Genomic DNA, 20,064 nt, shown 5'->3' on the forward strand with positions numbered 1-20,064 from the left:
GAGCTTAGTGGTTTTCCTCCTCTAGACTGACCATTGTTCTCAAGTCTGAGAGAGGTGCCTCATTCAGTGGTGCCTAGAGCACTTTCTCTAGAAGCTGGCCACTTGATTCTAGTTCTAGCAAAACGTTTTCCTGAGTGGAACTCTGGAATTTTATTAATACGGAGGCTTTTGTTTAAGACATTCAAACATTTCAAGGATTTTCAGTCATACGATTGTTTTCACATTGAGTAAATAGGAAAGTAAACATTAAGAGGCATCTCAGGATATGAACATCAGTGGAGAAAAAGAGGTGTGGCATCACATGAGGCCTGTGTTGTCACATGGTGACTTTGTACAGCTTTGAGAAAATGTGTCCCTTTTTTGGCTCTCAGTTTCCTCATGTGACACAAGGGCAGTTTGACTGGATAATCTTCAGGGACCTTTCCAGTAGTAACACTCTAGGAGACCATGAGTCTAGATTATTCCTGCTGTCTTCTCAACCCTGGAAGGTATGGATTGTTCCTAAGGCAGTTCAGAGATTATTTTCACATGCAGTAGTTTCTTGGGGATTTTGGTTTAGGTTCAGATTTGGGGCACAAAAATGCATGGAGGGTGTCATGGAGCAGAGACCCTTATAACCTGAAGAAGATGGATACCGATGTAGAAAATCCTGTGGATAACCATTTTTTTCCCTCACCTTCCTGAATTTTATTGAAGAAAAAGCAGTGATGGTAAATCAGTAGAATGTGGACGATTTTCTGGCAGTCTTCCCTCGAAAATGTGACACTGGATTTCCAAACACATGTCAGAGCACACATGGTTCCCAATTTACTAACTGGGTGAGAAGCTGAAATCCTAAAGTGTCCCCCAGTCTGTGGTCTGGCTGTGGATCTGCAGTAATTGCCTGATCGGCTACTGTGGCTTCACGAAGTTTTGTCTGTAGCTCTCCAACCTCTTCTATGTGCAGGAATCACAGAATTGGAGCAGTTTCATTAAGAACTGCATTTCCTGTGTCAAAACCAAGAGTATGTTTGTCTAAAGCAACAGGAAAGCCCTCTTTTGTTTGATTTGCTGTAGCAACTGCATCCTGAACCAAAATGCGAATTGCCTTAAGCATTACCAGGTAGCCATCCTGACGGGGAATCTTCAGAAGGTTACCCAAGGCCATTACAGCAACCTTAAAATCAGGATTATTTACATCCAAATGGATCAATGCCTCTACACCACTGGCATTTTTTGTATTATCAAGTCCCAAGTTCTTGTATGTTTCAGCATTATCTCCAGACTCAAGTCCTACAGCTAAACCAAAAACCCAGTCAATTGTTTCTTGCCCATCTTGAATCTTGAAAGGACAGTTAACATCTCTGAGATATTTTTCAAAGAACTTGGGCCAGTCACTACTGTGGATATTTCTTCAATTAACTCTGCCTTCAATCTTGTACTGTCTGATTTTCTGGTCTTCGAGCCAAACAATCAAGTTTCTAAATTCTGGTTCATCTTCGTGGTTGAAGTCAGCAGGGTTGTGGTAGTCGAGGGCCATAAGCTTGCCTTGGAACATGGTCCCTGCTTCTTGCTCTAGTTCCCTGGGCTTCTCCTGGGAGTGGGGGAGGCAAGAAGGAGCAGGCAGTTCAAGTACATATTTTAAGGACTTGTTGAGATTTTTGTGTATTATTCAACAAGTTGCAACCAGAAAGAAGTTTTTTCTGAATGAGCTTCTGTAAAGAAGCAGAAATGATAGCCTTGTATAGGAAGTCTCTCCAAAACTTTACCAAGAATTTTTAAGGGACAAGATTTGCAAATAGGGTGTGTTTTTCACCTGGGTGAGGCCTGGGAAAATTGAGAGGCCCAACCCAAATATCAAGCTTACTTAAGGGTGTGTATACTTCCTCATTCAGAGAGGGAAGATCTGGCAGGAAAGATCAGAAGACATCTGTAGCTTTTTAAACTCATTCAAAAAAAACATAGATCCAAAACTAATGACCTAGAGTCTTGCTGGTAGTCTTTTATTAGATCAAAGGAGTTAAAATATCTGTGTGTGTGTGTGTGTGTGTGTGTGTTTTAAAATTTATTTATTTATTTATTTGAGCAAGAGAGAGTGTGTGCGAGCAGGAAGAGGGGCAGAGTAGGAGGGAGAGAAGCAAACGTCCTGTGAGTGGTGAGCCTGACTTGGAGCTTGATCCCAGGACCCGGAGATCATGATCTGAGCTGAAATCAAGTCAGTCCTTTAACTGACTGAGCCACCACAGCACCCCTGATGTGTGTTTTATATTAACTCTAAAGTCTCCATGGCACAATGTCCATTATATAGCAGGCACCCTGTAAATGTTGCTGAACTGAAATGAATGAGAGTAGTAATAACATAATATTTTTATGAAAGACTTTGGGTATATCAAAACTTCTCCAAGAGTTTGGACAAGCAATAGTAATGGATAGCTGAGATTTATAAAATGGTACCTTTCCAACTGCTTTCTAACTTCAGGATTTCCCAACAGCAACATTCTCTTCATTTCTAGTATTACTAAACAAGAGAGTACCTTGGGGCACCTCTTGGTTAGAGAATATTAAAGATAATAGTGGGCAAGGACTCGATTCACTGATTGTGAATAAGAGATTTAAGCAGCAGCAAAGGAACAGATAGCCTGATTTTAAAATGGGCAAAGAACTTGAATAGGCATTTCTCCAAAGATGATATACAAATGGACAACGAGCAAATGAAAAGATGCTAACCACCACTAACTGCTAGGGAAATGCAAATTAAAAGCACAATAAGATAGCACCCCATACCTATTAGGAAGCTACTATTGATAAGACAGAAAATAAACAAGTGTTGGTAACATGTAGAAAAATTGGAACCCTAGGGCACCTGGGTGGCTCAGCGGGTTAAAGCCTCTGCTTTCAGCTCAGGTCATGATCCTGGAGTCCTGGGATCGAGTCCCACATCGGGCTCTCTGCTCAGTGGGGAGCCTGCTAACCTTCCTCTCTCTCTGCCTGCCTCTCTGCCTACTTGTGATCTCTGTCTGTCAAATAAATAAATAAAATCTTTAAAAAATAAAAAAGAAAGAAAAAGAAAAATCGGAACCCTGACATACTGTTGGTGGGAATGTAGAATGGTTCAGCCCCTGAGGAAAACAGTATAGTGGGTCCTCAAAAATTTAAAAATAGAACTACCACATATATAATCAGCAATTCCACTTCTGGGTTTATATCCCCCCCCCATATGAGAGCAGGGTCTCAAAGAGATATTTGTACATTCATCATTATTTACAATAGCCAAAATGTGGAAGCAACCCAAGTGTCCATTGATGATGACTGGATGAGCAAAACCTGGTCTATACATGCAATGGAAAATGGAAAAGCTGTAAAAAGGAAGGAAATTCTGATGCAGGCTACAACGTGAAGGCATCTTGAGAACATACTGCTAAGTGAAATAAGCTAGTCACAAAAAGACAAATGAGTTCACTTATATGAGGTATGTAGAATAATCAAAGTCAAAGAAACAGAAAGTAGAATGGTGTTTGCCAGTGGCTTGGGGGAAGAAGAAATGGGGAATTGTTTATTGGATATAGAGTTTCATTTTTGCAAGATGGAAAGTTCCAGAGATTTGTTGCACAATGTGAATATACTTAACACCACTGAATTATATACTCAAAAAATAGTTAAGATGGTAAGTTTTACATTATATATATTTCACTGTAATTAAAAATGTTTAAATAGAATAAACATTTTGAAATAAAGATGTAAATAAAAGGAAAAAAATAGGTGAAAATTGTTCTCCTATTAACAGGTTGCCAGGAATACCCTGAACTATTTGTTTACTTTTCCCAAATTATTAGTTTGCTATATCCTATAAACATGGGCTTTAACCACCACATTGAATAAGGGTTTGGGGTCTGGGTAGCTAGAGCCCAGCCCTCTCCTTAAGTTGACTGTGCACTTTATTTTTTATTTTCATTATTACTATTTGTCGGAGGGAAGGGGGTTTTATTTGGGCAGACCTGGGGACAGGGAGGTTCTGCATCCAAAAGAAGATGTTGGGCGGGGCGCCTGGGTGGCTCAGTGGGTTAAGCCGCTTCGGCTCCGGTCATGATCTCGAGGTCCTGGGATCGAGTCCCGCATCGGGCTCTCTGCTCAGCAGGGAGCCTGCTTCCCTCTCTCTCTCTCTGCCTACCTCTCCGTCTACTTGTGATTTCTCTCTGTCAAATAAATAAATAAAATCTTAAAAAAAAAAAAAAAAAAAGAAGGTGTTGGGCCTCTTGGTGGTGACGCGTGGCTTGTGCTGGCGCCACAGGACCCGCTGGGATAGCGGCTTGATCTGGGAGTGGTGGAACTGCCCCAGGGCGGGTCAGAGGCACGCTGGCCGGGGACTCCTTCACATTCTGGATCTGGATCCAGTGGGCGCTCAGGTCCGGGTAGCACCGGTGACAGCGCCCCCAGTGGTCAGGTGCCGGGACTCCCAATACAGGCCGTGTATGGGTGCTGCTCTGGGAGTCGTGGCGCCGCCAGGGTCCCAAGTTCCAAACCCAACGGGGGGGATTTCTCCAACACCTGTCTACACTGGACAATTTCTCGTGAAGACTTCTTCATCTTCTTCCGCTGAGACAGCAAAGCACCAGAATGGGGGACTTGGCGACCACATGATGAGGTGCCAAGATTCGCAGAGTACAGCGGCTGGGGTGGGCAGGCGGCATGCCCAAGCTTCAGGGGGCCGTCCCTGCTCTCGCGGGCACCCACGAAAGGCGACTGCGCAATTTGTTGTCCGAACTGGAAAAACTCAGGAGAGCGAAAGAGGGTGCTACTAATGATCACACTCATACACACACACACACACACACACACACCATGAATGGTCACTACCCCCTTCTCGAAACGGGTTGCCATTGGTAATTTGTAATTTGCAAGTTTTCAGCATTAACTCTAGTTATTTTAACTCTAGTTATTTTATTTTATTTATTTTGTTAAGATTTGACAGAGAGAGCATAAGAAAGGGGAATAGCAGAGGGAGAGGGAGAATCGGCCTCCCCGCTGAGCACGGGGCCCCGTGCCAACTGGATCGGAGGACCCTGGGACCACGACCCCAGCGGAAGGCAGATGCTTAACCCTCGGAGCCACCCAGGCGCTCCGAGCATTAACTCTAATGTCTGTTTTGGTATTTTCAGGGACCTAAGGATTAGAAATATTATGCTAGAATAATCTTAAATATCAGTTGTCATTTGTAAATAATAACAAAAACCTTAGGTACTTGTTACAAAGCAGACAGATAAAGCAACTCTTAAAAAAAAAAAAAAGTGTAAATACAGCTATTTCCAGGGCAGTGAACATCTAAAAAGTTAGATTTCAGTCAGTCAGTACTTCGGAAACGTTAAAACAATTTTTGTGCACTGCTTCGAGCTTTGACATAGACAGAGATGTGTCAGTGGTGTTTCTGCCTTTAAGGATTTAGGAGGGAGCAGTGAGCTGGAGAGCACCTGCTCCTACTGGTGTGTTTCCTGGTGCCATTAGAGTGATGGAAATAAAATGTTTTGGTTTAGAGGGTCACCTAGGAAAGCCTAGAATTGCTGAGTAGGTATTGGTGGAGGAAGGTTATTACATAGGGTGGAAACTTATTTAGAGAATAGGCTGAAGTTTTTCCTTAGTGGTTTAGAAAAAAAAATAAGAATACTGTATGACTAGCGGCCCTACATTGTCATACTTATTTATGGTTCTTCCATCTTGGCATCAGTTAGGTTAATTGCAAAAAATAAAATAGAAAAGAAAGTCACCTTTACAAAAAATTTTTGGCTTTTTTTTCCCCTTCGAGAACAAGGAAACTTTAACTCCTACTTGTCTGGAATTGGAATTCAGTATCTGAAGTCAGGAAATTTGAGTTGGTGGCTTGGACTTCGCTGCTGTTTTTACAAACTAGATTGCCTTGAAAAAAAAAAAAAGAGTTCTTGGGGGCACCTGGGTGTCTCAGTCGGTTGAATGTCTGCCCTTTGGCTCTGGTCATGATCTCTGGGTCCTGGGATTGAGCCCCTTATTAGGCTTCCTGCTCAGTAGAGATTTTGCTTCTCTCTCTCCCTCTCTCCCTCAGCCCCTCCCCACTGCTCATTCTCTCTCTCAAATAAATAAATAAATAAATAAATAAAATCTTTAAACAAACAAACAAAAAAGAAAACAGAAAAAGAAATGTTCTTAATTGGTGGTCTTTCTCCTCATTTGCCCAATTCTCTGCTCTCTGACAGGAGAGGTGAATGGCACACATCCAGACGGGGATGGAAAAGAGGAGCCATTCAGTGTTCTACCTGGCCCAAAAAAAGACCCAGGGGCGAGGGTGACTTCCCTGGGTGTCTTCCTTGAGTGCCTGGGACATGGGGGCTCCTTAGATCACCTCTGTTCCCAAGACAGCCTCGTGAGCTCAATCTCCACCAGATTCGGAGTCTGAAGTTGGGCACTGGAATCCCGGCTCTCCCATTATAGATACATGGCCTTTGGCAAAGTGACTGAAATTCTTTGAGGTTCAGTTTCCTCATCTATAAAATGAAACTAATTCCTATTCACAGAACAGTTGTCCGAATTCCCTGAGTGGGGAGGTGGAAATCCGCAGGAAAGGCAGGGCCTTAGTGCAGAACCTGGCACAGAGGAGAGATCTAATAAATGCTATTTTGGCTTTTCTTTGATAAATGCACTGTGGGGGAAAAAAAACCCACACAGGTGTGCCCCCAAATTGTGTAGATAGACGTTTGCTGACAGTTAAACATTTTTTTAAATGTTATTTCCTGTTTTTAAGAAATGTGCAGGTTAAAGGAACGGAAACATAGCAAAAGTGCGAGTGCATGATACCATGATCTTTTGGGTAGAGCAAGCCATCTGTCTCTCTGCACCTCCTTGTCTCCTCCGAAAGTCAGGAAGAGCAACGTCTTCCATTCAGTCACCGGTAGTCCCAGCCTGCTCTTCTGCTAGAGGAACATCCAACTTACTGCCTTCAACATATAAACATACGTTTATACGACCATCACTCACACTTTTTCTTAGAGCAGTGGATCTCAAACTTGAGCATGCGTCAGAAGGCCTTTAAAGCCTTCTGAGTCAGGAAGTCTGGAGCGGGGCTGGGACTTGGTATTTCTAACAAGCTCCCAGGTGATACCGATGCTGCTGACCTGGGACAACACCAGCCACCACTGCTGAGCAACTTCCTACTACCCAGTTCTCTTTCTCCTGCTTTAAAACTTCTATTAGGGGGCCCCTGGGTGGCTCAGTCTCTTAAGCGTCTGCCTTCAGCCCTGGTCATGCTCACTAGGTCCCAGGATGGAGCTCCATGTTGGGCTCCCTGCTCAGCAGGGAATCTGCTTCTCCTTCTCCCTTTCCCTTTCCCCCCTGCTTGCACTCTGTCTCTCTCTTAAATGAATAAATAAAATCTTAAAAAAATAAATAAAACTTCTATTAAGTTATACTTCCTAAAGGGAGAGCCCTTCTTAGTAAAATAAAAATAACATAGAAAAAACAACAACAACTATGTTTCCCCCACTTGTCTTTTATCTTTTAGATCATAAGCTCACGATGACTGCATTTTTCCCCCCAGGTGATAGAGTGAAAAGAACATAGGCTTTGCTGTCAGACAGATTCTGGCTTAAAATCTTGACTCTATTACTTATAAGCTCTGTGATTTTGGACAAGTTATTTAACCCATTGGGGCCTTGGTTTTCTTGTCTGTGAAATAGCACTAGTGGTTTTTTTGTCTTGAGAGTTTGGGGAGAGTTGAATGGGATGATGCATGTCACCTCCTAGTATACTTCCTGGCCATAATGAAAATATCTAATATCCATGGAGCATTTGTTGTGCATTAGACTTTCTTTTAAGGTCTTTTTTTTTTTTTTTAAGATTTTATTTATTTATTTGGCAGACAGAGATCACAAGTAGGCAGAGAGGCAATCAGAGAGAGAGGAGGAAGTAGGCTCCCTGTTGAGCAGAGAGCCTGATTTGGGGCTTGATCCCAGGACCATGGGATCATGACCTGAGCCGAAGGCAGAGGCTTTAACCCACTGAACCACCCAGGCGCCCCTCTTTTAAGGTCTTTACACAGACGGACTTACCTGTTCTTCACAACAGTTAACTTGTACCCCCTGTGGAGAGAGTTCCATTTTACAGATGAAGAAACTATGGCACAGAGCAGTGACTTGCTCAAGACCAAACAGCTAGTGGAACGGGAATTTGAACTTAGTCTGCATCTGGAGACCACATTCTAAGTCACTGTGCAGGTTGATTGTTCCATCGTGCTAGGATGCAGGTTCTGTATGACACCAAAGAAGGATGGGTCCGTGAAAACAACGGTTAGCAGGGAATGAGATAGTGACAGCACTGGGAGCAGTATTGGGCTGGGGCCCGGTGTGGGTTTCATGTAACACTTGAAGACCCTGGTTGGTTAGCTAGCTGAGGTAGGTCGGTATTTGTGTGCATGCTTATGTGTGTGAGAAAGAGCGCGAGAGAGCAAGAGCACATGTGTGAGTGTGGGTAGATACACCGATCATCCGTTTTACACCTCCAGGCTTACAGGTGGACGCCTGGATGGCTCTGGCCCCCTGTGGTCCCCAGGGAATGCACTTGTGTGTAATTATGTCCCCCTCTAGTGGCTGCTTCCCCATTAGCCCTTTCTCCATGAAACAGTCAGGCCACTCTGTGCTTCTTCCAAATGAGACTCCTTGAGCCGAAGCTGACGACCTGGGCATGGAGGGGCCAGGCTGAGAGAAGAGGAGCGAGGCCCAGGGCAAGAAGAGAATGGGAGAGTATGAAGGAAGGAAAACCCACTACCGGAAACAACAACTCGTCCACTGCTGGCGGGGAGGAAGGGGAGGCGGGAAAGGCGGAGCATTCGGAGAGAGCGGAGGACGGAAGGTTGTTGGTGTCAGTGAGGCTCCTACACACCAGTTTCATGAAGTACTATTTTGTGTTTGTGGGATGGGACAGTTACTGCACCTAGACCTCCTTCCAGAGCGTCAGTACTGAGGGCTGGGGTGGAAGCGGAGAAAGAATATTCTTAGCCAGTTTCAATTCTCTTTTCCGAGGGGAAGTAAGCACAGACTGTGGGGCTGACAAAGGCTGGCTACACTCCAGGCTTGCCTCTCCATAGCCTCAGGCTGTGGTTCTTTCTGCCGGCGAAGGTCATCCTCATAGGTTTGTCATATCTTGATAAATATTTCAAAAGGGAAGCAGGGGTCAAGATCAATCTTACTCAGAACTGGTTTGTAACTGCACATCGGGCCTGGGACTCTGCTGTCTAAAGCCTTACTGAGCCAGAGTCTGAAGGTGATTCCTATTTTGAAAAGGTATTGGGGCCAAGCCAGGCTTTTCTGGAAAGTTCTATATGGATGAACCAGAGCATTTACATTTCTTACATAATCCCAGACCCAGAGGAGTCTGAGGGACCGGCCTTGGCCCTGTTGCAGAGCTCACAGCCAGCTTCCCTTTTCTGCCAACAGGGTAGGGTTAAAGGTCTAGAAAATAGCCAGAATTAACTCTTCACATCCTGGAAGAAAGATGGTTAGGAGACAAAAATCAGCTCTCTACATCATGTGATCCTGCTGTTTTCCCGAATACCAGTCATTCCTAAAGATGTCAGTAACACTTGACACAGGTCTTCCCTCTTCTGGGAGGGACATGAAAACAGTACAAAAACCTGTCCAAGTGTTTTCTAAATTTGGGACAATTTCTCTCAGTTTCGAGGCCTGGAATTCAGTGAGGTTTTTGATTTGTTGTTTACTTTTTTTTTTTTTTTTTTTAACATTTCACTTACCACTTCACAGCCAAAGTGTTCAAGTAACTGACTCAAGTAACTGTTCAAGTAACTGGCTACTGTTGTAACTATCAAGAATTCTTTGATTCAGGGGCTGAGGGCACAAAGTGGAATTGGAGTTGTCAACATTTTGGCATAATGACAAAACAGTAATTAGATGGCACCTGCCCTTTACAGCTCTCAGAGCACCGTGCAGACATTAAGTAGCAAACACTTGTTTGTTTGCAAATGGAGACAATAAAGTATAGTATAAAGAAATTATTTTCTTGGGGTCCCGGGAACAATTGAGGTTGAGTCCCTCTTTCCCAGGATCTGAAGGACATCTTTGAATTCTGCACTCAGGTGCACGCTCAGGATTGACTTCCTGCTCGATGTGTGTGGTAGGAAGGATAATCAGACGTTGGCAGCAGTACACAGAAATCTGATCACTTATGCTACTAAGTGGTTAGGATAGCTAATTGATTTAACTGCAATAAGGGAGGACCCGCGAAACTTTTATTTTAGGTAGAGTGATTCTGTGTGTACCCCAAGCATGTCAGTAACAAAGTACTATGCGGAAAATGGAAGAGAATCTTTGGGATCCCCTTTCAGCCTAGTCCTCCATTTTTTCTGATTTTAAACCTATAAATTTTAAAAGTTTGGCACAGTTTGAAATAAGTGTATAAACTAAGAAATGTAGCTGACAGAGCTAAAATTGAATTAGCTTGCAGATGATTTCATCAGCAACATGTCTAGTCTGTAATGCATCACTATAGGGACTGCATATTTGCTTTTATGTGCTTCATTTAATATCCTGTTTATCATAATTTTCATGTTTATCAAAACATTACATTTATTTTATTTTATTTAAATATTTTATTTATCTATTTGACACAGAGAGAGAGAGAGATCACAAGTAGGCAGGCATTGTGGGGGGGAACAGGCTCCCTGCTGAGCAGAGAGCCTGATGCAGGGCTCAATCCCAGGATCCTGAGATCATGACCTGAGCCAAAGGTAGAGGCTTAACCCACTGAGCCACCCAGGTGCCCCAAAACATAGCATTTATTAAACACATTCTGGGGGTGTCTGGCTGGCTCAGTCAGAAGAGCATGTGACTCTTGATCTTGGGGTCGTGAGTTCAAGCCCCATGATGGGTGTAGAGATTATTAAAAACTAATAAATAGGGATGCCTGGGTGACTCAGTCGGTTAAGTGTCTGTCTTTGGCTCAGGTCATGATCCCTTGCTCAGTGGGGAAACTGTTTCTCCCTCTGCTTGCCGCTCCCCATGCTTGTGCATGTGTGTGCACTCTCTTTCTCTGTCTCTCTGACAAATAAATAAATAAAATCTTAAATAAATAAATAAACTTCAAAAAAGAAAAAAAACATTTTGTAAGGTACCCTAAACTGGCAGAAAGTTGTAGCTACTACATGAACTGATACATAAACTAAAGTTTTCCTGTGTTCTATGGTGTAAGATAGTAAGTGTTTAAGATCTGAGCTCTTCTTAATCCTTGACCAACATAAAGAATCATACAGTTAACATTAAATCATCTTAAATTATCTGCAGCTCTGGGAGAAACTGGCTGCTCAGTTCAGATGCATGGATCATGTTCCAAACTGAGGGTTGTATTTGGTTGGTTGGTTGGTTTTGCTTTTTTAAAAAATACCAAGTTTCATTTTTTTAAGTTTTTCCTTTTTTTTTTTTTTTTTTTAGATTTTATTTATTTGAGAGAGAGAGGGAGAGAGAATGAGCAAGGGGAAGGACAGAGGGAGAAGCAGGCTCCCTACTGAGCAGGGAGCCCAATGTGGGGCTCAATCCCCAGACCCTGAGATCATGACCTGAGCTGAGGGCAGACACTTAACCGACTGAGCCACCCAGGCGCCCCATACTTTTTTTTTTTTTTTTAAAGTTTTATTCATTTAAGTAAGCTCTTAAATGGGAGGCTTAGGGCTCGAACTCATGACCCCAAGATCAAGAGTCATATGCTCCTCTGACTCAGTCAGCCAGGCACCCCTCAAGTTTTATATTTTTTTATTCTGTTCATTTGAATTCCAAGACAAGGGACGCCTGGGTGGCTCAGTCAATTAAGCGTCTGCCTTGGCTCAGGTCATGATCCCAGGGTCCTGGGATCAAATCCCACATTAGGGTGCCTGCTCAGCATGGAGCCTGCTTCTTTCTCCTGCTGCCTTTGCCTGCCGCTCCTCCTGCTTATACTCTCTTTCTCTCTCTGACAAATAAATATATAAAATATTAAAAAAGAGAGAGAGAGAGAGAGAGAGAGAGAGATGAATTCTAAGATAAAGCTGGAAAAGGAGAATTGAAGACCTGGAAATAATATTGTCTGCTGTTGGGGTTCTACCATGGGAAAAAAAATGGCCTCAAAAAAAAAAAAAGAAAAAAAAGTTGGTGGGAACTAAGTTTGTAGCGTTATGCAAGAGAAGGAACCTGGATTACATATAAAAGTTAAACTGCTTTCACACCCTGTTCTTGAATGTAAGGGATGCAAATATGTGGCAGCAGTAGGTGGGAGCCTGAATGTTTTCCGAAACATTTCTTAAATATTAGGGGTCCAGAAAGACTCTGAGTCAAGTAGAAAATCCTATAGCAAATGAGTGTCTGTGTATCTAGCTCCTGCTTGAGTGGACCTCCTTTTGCCCCCTTCTGTTCACAAAAAAAAAGAAACTCTCTCTAAACACTGAAATAAAATCAACAACAATAACACAGCTTTTAAAAGGCACGTTAGAGATCCAACCAGATTCTATTCCTGCCTCTTTCTGTAGCATATCGATTTGATGTGCTTCATGGCTAAATGGTTCTTGATCTGGTTGATGGTTTTGGGGGTGTATACAATTGTAAAAAATTCAATCAAGCCGTATATTTAAGATTTGTGCATTTTTCTCTATGTTTTGTTTCAATAAAAAACCTGTTTATTTGTTTAAGTCACAGGGGGTTTCATGGGTCAAGGACAGTTTACGTCTATGCATACAAATTATCCCAAGTTCTCTTTGTTCAACAGACTGACCAAACAGGTAGAGATTTTAGCAGCAACTGGTGCCTAGAATTTAACAGGGATGGGGACTTGGCACCCTGCCCCCCCACAACCCCACGGCCCCATCTTACTTGTGATTGTCACTCCATTCCCAGACCTTCCTGGCCTGGCTCCCGAGAGCGAGGACTGTGACCGTTTTATTCCTCCTCACCTCCAAGCCTCCTGGTACAGTGGATGCAGTCAGCACTCAACAAATATTGCCTCTAATTCTGATTATTTTTCTTTGGCTAGTATATAGTGGGGGTGGGGAGTAGAGTGGGAGAGAGAGGGGAAGAGGACACTGCTTCTCTAAAGAATGGATTAGTGAATGAATCTGTGTTGTGGGAAACAACCGCAGGGGTGGGGGGGCGGGTGCTGGAAGAGACAACACAGGCATTTCTGGGTTTGCCTCAGTCTTTGAGAATTGTTTTCTCAACCTTGGCAAAATGCAAGAGTTCTATCGTTTGCTGCGCGCCATTCCATGCTGTTCCCTACCGAGCCAAATCAGGTCCCATTCTTGCTACATTTTCCGTTGACTTTTTGGTTGTTGATATTGGCCTTTTAGGATAGGGTGTGTGGTTTCTCTTCACACAAACATGAACACGTTTACCACCGAAACAGTCCTAGGGGTCTGGTCATCTTCAGCTGGGCATCGTGTTTGGGATGTGTTTTTACATTCCGTTCTTACTTCCATCTGTGGGTACCTCCCCGCCCCCCCCCCCCCCCCCCCCCCCGCCGTGGCTTTCCATGGTTGGTGAGCATGCTACATAGGAGTAGAAAAATGCAGCCAGGAAGTCGCGCAAACCGTGGTGATGCCGTGTGCCACTGACGCACGTTTGTCTGTGACCTAGCAGAGCCTCACAGCCAGCTGTCTTTGCCTGTGACTGCCATCCCAGACAGGGATATCCGCAAGGACAAGACCCTTTTTGCAAATCAAGGACACTCCTTGCTTATTCGTGCCCCAATGGCTGCGATCCAACAGCAGTCCTGCTAATAATGTTTCCTTGATTTCAACTTGGGGGGCATGGCCACTGGGCAGTTTTTGCAGAGAACCCTCATTAGAATCTCCCCCTCCAGGGACGCCTGGGTGGCTCAGTCCGTTAAGCATCTGCCTTCGCTTCAGGCTATGATCCCAGAATTGTGGGATCCAGTCCCACATCGGATACCCTGCTCAGCGGGGAGTCCGCTTCTCCCTCTGCCTGCTGCTCCCCCTGCTTGTGCTCTCTTGAGCTGTCTCTCTCTGACATAATATATAAATAAATAAAATCTTAAAAAGAGAGAAAAAGAATTACCCTCTCCATTACCTTTCTGAACTATTTAAGCGGAATTTCTTTTTTTTTTTTTTTTAAGATTTTATTTACTTATTTGACAGAGAGAGATTACAAGTAGGCAGAGAGGCAGGCAGGGAGAGAGAGAGGAGGAAGCAGGCTCCCCGCTGAGCAGAGAGCCCGATGCGGGACTCGATCCCAGGACCCTGAGATCATGACCTTAGCCGAAGGCAGCGGCTTAACCCGCTGAGCCACCCAGGCGCCCTTAAGCGGAATTTCTAAATCCTATTGAAAGTAACAGTGGTGTTTCCTTTTGCTAGTAGAATGCAGATGGCGGGAGAGAGTTGGTTTCTTCCGTCATTCGAATCCCGGCACATGTCAGGACGGTGCCCCAGCCACGGAGCGTGGTGAGGTTCGGAGAAACCGCAGAGCCAAATCACGCCTTCTGACTCAACACTTCCGTTCTCTGGGTCACTTCAGCACGTATCTCGTCACGGGGTTTCTTCTGGCAGAAACAAGCTTTTGCACGGGAGTCAGCCAGGCAAAGCCAGGTTTCCGCGGCCGGCTGAGTTTGAGGACCCATCTGGCTCGCCCACCACTAGCAGCCTTGTGGGTGTAGGGCCTCTCCCGAGAATCGGTATTCACGGAGAAGCAGAAAGAAGCTCAAATAGCCCAGCTGGATTTCCAGGTCCTGAGTGGAATGTGTAACCCCTTTGACTTCTGAGCTGAGAAAATTGGATGCGGCTGTCACCGAAAGAGAATAAATATGGAAGCCCACAGTGCTCTGCTCGCAGCCACTTTTATTCCGTTGAATTGAGCACATAATGGAAGGCAGGCGCGCTCCAGGAGGCACAGGGCCGGGCCGGCGCGAGGAGTGCGACTGTTCAGTCCGTTGAGCCCACGGCTGTGGGCAAGATCCTTTAGGCGCCTTTAGCTGGCCGCTGAGGGAGAGATGCAGGCGGGAAGGTCCCCTTCTGGGATCCTCCCGCAAGTGTTCTAATCTTAAAGCTAAATGACTTATGCGAGAGGAAATACAGATGGCTGATCAACACCTAGAAGTGTGTATCCTCACTAGTGATCAAAGAAATGCAGCTTATTTATTTATTTTTAAAGGTTTAATTTATTTATTTGACAGAGAAAGAGACAGCGAGAGAGGGAACACAAGCAGGGGGAGTGGGAGAGGGAGAAGCAGGCTTCCCACTGAGCAGGGAGCCCAACTCGGGTCTCAGGACCCTGGAATCATGACCCAAGCAGAAAGTAGACGCTTAACGACTGAGCCACCCAGGTGCCCCAGAAATGCAGTTTAAAATCGGATGGCCGTTTTTACCTATTATGAGAAAAGATTCTTTTAAGTGGCACTATCCAGAGTTAATCATAATTAGCTTCTGTCACTTAAAACTAAAACCTAGTGTAGTGTTTTATTAGGCTTTACTTTCATTAAAGATTGGAAATCTTTTTTAAAGATTTTATTTATTTATTTTAAAGATTTTATTTATTTATTTGACAGGCAGAGATCACAAGTAGACAGAGAGGCAGACAGAGAGAGAGGGGGAAGCAGGCTCCCCGCTAAGCAGAAAGCCTGATGCGGGGCTTGATCCCAGGACCCTGGGATCATGACCTGAGCCGAAGGCAGAGGCTTTAACCCACTGAGCCACCCAGGTGCCACAAAGGTTGGAAATCTAAAAAATATTTTATTTTGGAAGAGCCATCAGTCACCCAATGTACTTAATGAGCCAGTTTCCCTGGGTTGGTTGACTGGTCAGTAGATGCCAGAGATGTTAGTGCTGCACAAGACATTAGGGATTGTATGGTTCATCGTTTTATGACATCATTGAGAAATCAAGGACCCAGAGCAGCTGTGTGACTTGTTTAAGGTCACACAGTCAGCAAGACCCAGGACTGCATTAGCAAAATATGATAAACTAGTATTTAGAGCTTGCTGTAGGTAAAATAGCTTAGTATGGGATTAAACTTTTTTTTCTTTTTTAATAGCTCAAGAACATTGTGCTTTACCATCTTTCCAGACAGACAAAATGTCTTGGACCTCGAAGAATAGGAATTTAGGCATTGTTACCCTCACTCAGTATGTCCTCATATGACTGAGTGACTGGATATCTCCCTATATTTTTAATGAGGATAGGAATTTATCAACAGTTGAAGTCCCCCCCTTTTCTTTTTGGTAAAGATTTTATTTATTTATTTGAGAGTGTGAGAGAGAGCACATGAGCAGGGGGAGAGACAGGTGGAGAGGGAGAATCAGGCTCCCTACTGAGGAGGGAGCCTGATACAGAGCTCAGTCCCAGGACTCTGGGATGGTGACCTGAGCCAGCCAGATGCCCCTACAACTGAAGTCTATTTGACTGTCTTAGAAACCACTTGAGCAACTATAAATAAAAATGGAGTGTTGACAGTCCAAAAAGGGGGTTTTCTTTCTGATGGGTGTGGAGCCTGAGGCTCCCACAACCAGTGAGATCATATCTGAGCTAAAACCAAGAGTTGGATGCTTAACTGACTGAGCCACCCAGGTGCCCCCAAAAGGGGGAGTTTCTACAAGTACAGAGATGAGTCTCACACAAATTAGCTTGAGAGTCGTAAGAGTTAGGCTAAGGTTAGCTTCTGTATAAACACCCAAGTGTGATCGGCTCTAAAGCCATTGAAGTTTGTTCCTAGCCCAAGTAAAAGGCAAAATGCATGTTCCTTATTGGCAAGCTGTTCTCTGAGTGGTAATTGTTGGACCTGGGCTTTTCTGTCTTAAGGACTCTCCTCCTCCCTCACTTGGAAAGCCACCATACTTATCTACTTCAAGGTGAAAGAAGGAAAATGAGCATGGGGGACTGCTTGTGGGTGGATTTTGTGGGTCTGGAGTGGAAGTGGTAGACATAATTTCTTCTAACATTCCATTAGAAAGAACCCAGTCTTTCTGATGACAACATCTTAGTCCTTTGGAGGCTGGAGGACGTCATCAAGCTGTGCGTGGTTTCAGTGACGATCAAGTGAGCTCTGCTACAAATAGCTTTGAGGGTCTAAAGTGGGAAGACAGCATATGGCGTTGAAGTAACTTCTTGGGCAAACATATATATATGTGTACATACATACAAACCCAGGAATGCAGGCGTTATCGATAATTCTATTATTTTTAAAGATTTTATTAAATAAGGGGCGCCTGGGTGGCTCAGTGGGTTATAAAGCCTCTGCCTTCGGCTCCGATCATGATCCCGGGATCCTGGGATCGAGCCCCGCATCGGGCTCTCTGCTCCACGGGGATCCCGCTTCCCTCTCTCTCTCTCTCTCTCTCTGCCTGCCTCTCTGCCTCCTTGTGATCTCTGTCTGTCAAATAAATAAATAAATAAATAAAAATCTTAAAAAAAAAAAAGAGATGGCCAGATCCCATGGATATCAAACCTGTTCCAAGCACCTCATGGATCCTTGGAGATGAGCATAAAAATAGTGGGCTCTCCCCGAAGCCACATGCAAACATACTATCATCAATATTCCTTTTTTTATATAAGATTTTATTATTTATAAGAGCGCGAGAGAGTGAGAGGGGAAAGGTCAGAGGGAGAAGCAGACTCCCCGGTGAGCAGGGCTTCTATGCGAGACTCAGTCCTGGGACTCCAGGATCATGACCTGAGCTGAAGGCAGTTGCTTAACCAGCTGAGCCACCCAGACATCCTCATCAGTATTCTTTATTTCAATTTAGTAGTGACCAAAGGCAAGTGGTGTGAGGGCCCGTGCTGGAGGTTGGTTCCCACCACTAACATTTGTCATTCTCATGGATGCGTAACGCATAGACCACACCTCCTCCCCTTCCTTCCACTCGGGCTGACCATGTTTTTTCTGCCCCTTATCGTGTTTCTGTTGGATTAGTCCTCCCAGCTGGGCTCCCCGCCCCTAGACTCTTAACTCGCTGTTGCTGGCAAACCATCAGCAGTTTTCCCAATACGGATGCGATGATGCCTCTCTTCTGTTTAAATGCCATGGATGGTTCCTGCAGATGACAGAGGAAAGCTCAAACTCCCGGGTGGGCCCTCAGGTCTTCCGTGGGTAGGTCCCAGTGTGAAGAGCCTGCTTCACCAACAGTTAATGACTTTTTTGCTTTGAATTTTGACTTTGGTTCTCTCTCTGTTTTGATTTTGTTTTTTAAAGAGTTATTTATATCTTTGAGAGAGAGAAAGAGAGAGAGCTTGTGCTCACGAGTACAAGTGGGAGAGGGGCAGAGGAGGACAACCGTGAAGCAGGCCTCCCCGTGGCGTGAGGAGCGCAGCGCAGGGCTCAGTCTCACGACCCACGAGATCGTCACTTGAGTCAAAACCAAGAATCTGACGCCCAACCAACTGAACCACCCAGACACTCCTCTGTTTTTTTAAAAAAATAATTAATTAATTAAATTTTTAAAGATTTATTTATTTATTTGAGAGAGAGAGAGCATGTATGAGACTAAGAGGGAGAAGGGGCAAAAGGAGAGGGAGAAGCAGACTCTCTGATGAGCCGGGAGCCCAATACGAAGCTTGATCCCAGGACTCTGAGATCATGACCTGAGCTGAAGGCAGAGGCTTAACTGACTGAGCCACCCAGATGCCCCTATCTTTTAATTTATTTTCAAGTAGGCTCCACTCCCAGGGCAGAGCCCAGTTCAGGGTCCAAACCCATGACCCTGAGATTTAGACCTGAGTTGAGATCAGCCGTCGGACGCTGGGCTGACCGAGCCACCCAGGCGCCCCTCTTTCTGTTTTTTATAGTTGAATTTTGGACATGAAATTGTTGTGTGATGTTCTTATCATTCTCGAAGTGTGTCCTGTGTTTGCAGGCGTCTGCACTTCTCCCAGTCGGCAGGGCTCACTCTCTCATCTCCCCTTGTGGGAACTCTGCCTGTCCTCTTAGGGACAAGTTCAAATACCACTCTATCGTGAAGCATGCCCTCCTTTGGAATTAATTACCCTATCTTAGGACCAGTACTTGGATTCAAAACATAACAATCAGAAAGTAGTTGCTACCTCCATCATAACACGTCACTCTGCTAAATATTGGCATCTTGTGCATGTTTGCCTCACCCCTGCAAGATCGTAAGAATTTCTTTTACCCTTTGAGTAAGACCTAGTAGATGCTCAATAATGGGTACTGATTAGAATTGGAGTCATGGGAAGAATTTCATTTCCATTACTTTCTGGCATTTTTCATTGGATCTGAACTTTTTCCTTTTCCCTTGAGCAGCAAATGCAAACTAGTCACGCATTTAATTCTAATCATGAAAAATTGCTCCCAACTTCGTTACGTTGTCTCCTTTTCCCAATGATAACTCTAAAGACCGTGCATGGGATTGTCACTGGGATAGAAAAAGTGTGTCTCCCTGGCTGGTAGGTGTGGTGTTGGGGGTCTTGGTCCCAGGCCCTGGGATACAGAGTTAGCCGCCCTCACTCAAGTTCCTGTAACAGCTTACGTGTTCCCTCTATTACAGTAGCCTTCATTGCACCAAACTTGAATAACGGGAGCCCTTGAGCAAGAGGGCTGGGGCTCCATGAAGGAGGCCGGGGAAAGAGCCCTAAAAGAAAGGAAAGAATCTCAGCAGTGAACCAAAATACTCTTTAATGTGCCCTGGCCTGCCTGAGTTGGTGATCCTGCTTTTTCCTGAAGCAGCCACCCAACTCAGTTGTATTGAATTCCCCAAACCTGAACCTGCAAGGCCCACGAACCCAGTCTAAAGCCGGCTGGCAGGGAGCCCCTTGGTGGCGACTAAGATGTGATGGTCTCAGTGCTGGGGGAGGTGAGCGAAGCGGCCGCTGGGCTTCTCACCTGGTGAGGAAGGGAATAAGGCTGCGTCTGAGAGGGACCCAATGCTTTCTGTCAGTGTGGTTCATTAGAAAGCTCTTGGCACTTTTTCCCTTTGAGGACCTAGGAGCTCTTTCCTAACACCATCTGAAGGTCAGCTTGAAACACAAGAGTGGCAGCTCAGGGCAGTGACATAACTTAGAGTGACTGGTTTCCCTCCAAATAAAAAGCCAAATGTCATTTCTGCATGAACAAGTCGGCTGGGCGCAGGTGGGGG

General features: G+C 44.7%; 1 protein-coding gene and 1 pseudogene across 1 annotated transcript in view; one reads left to right on the forward strand and one right to left on the reverse strand.

The window, feature by feature from the left end:
- The window catches only part of WNT5B (Wnt family member 5B), a 107,262-nt gene that overhangs the window by 63,343 nt on the left and 23,855 nt on the right, over positions 1-20,064 (forward strand). The window lies entirely within an intron of this gene.
- Positions 172-1,567, reverse strand: LOC116594175 (annotated as a pseudogene).

The sequence above is a fragment of the Mustela erminea genome, chromosome 6 (assembly GCF_009829155.1).
Source record: "Mustela erminea isolate mMusErm1 chromosome 6, mMusErm1.Pri, whole genome shotgun sequence".
Lineage (NCBI taxonomy): Eukaryota > Metazoa > Chordata > Mammalia > Carnivora > Mustelidae > Mustela > Mustela erminea.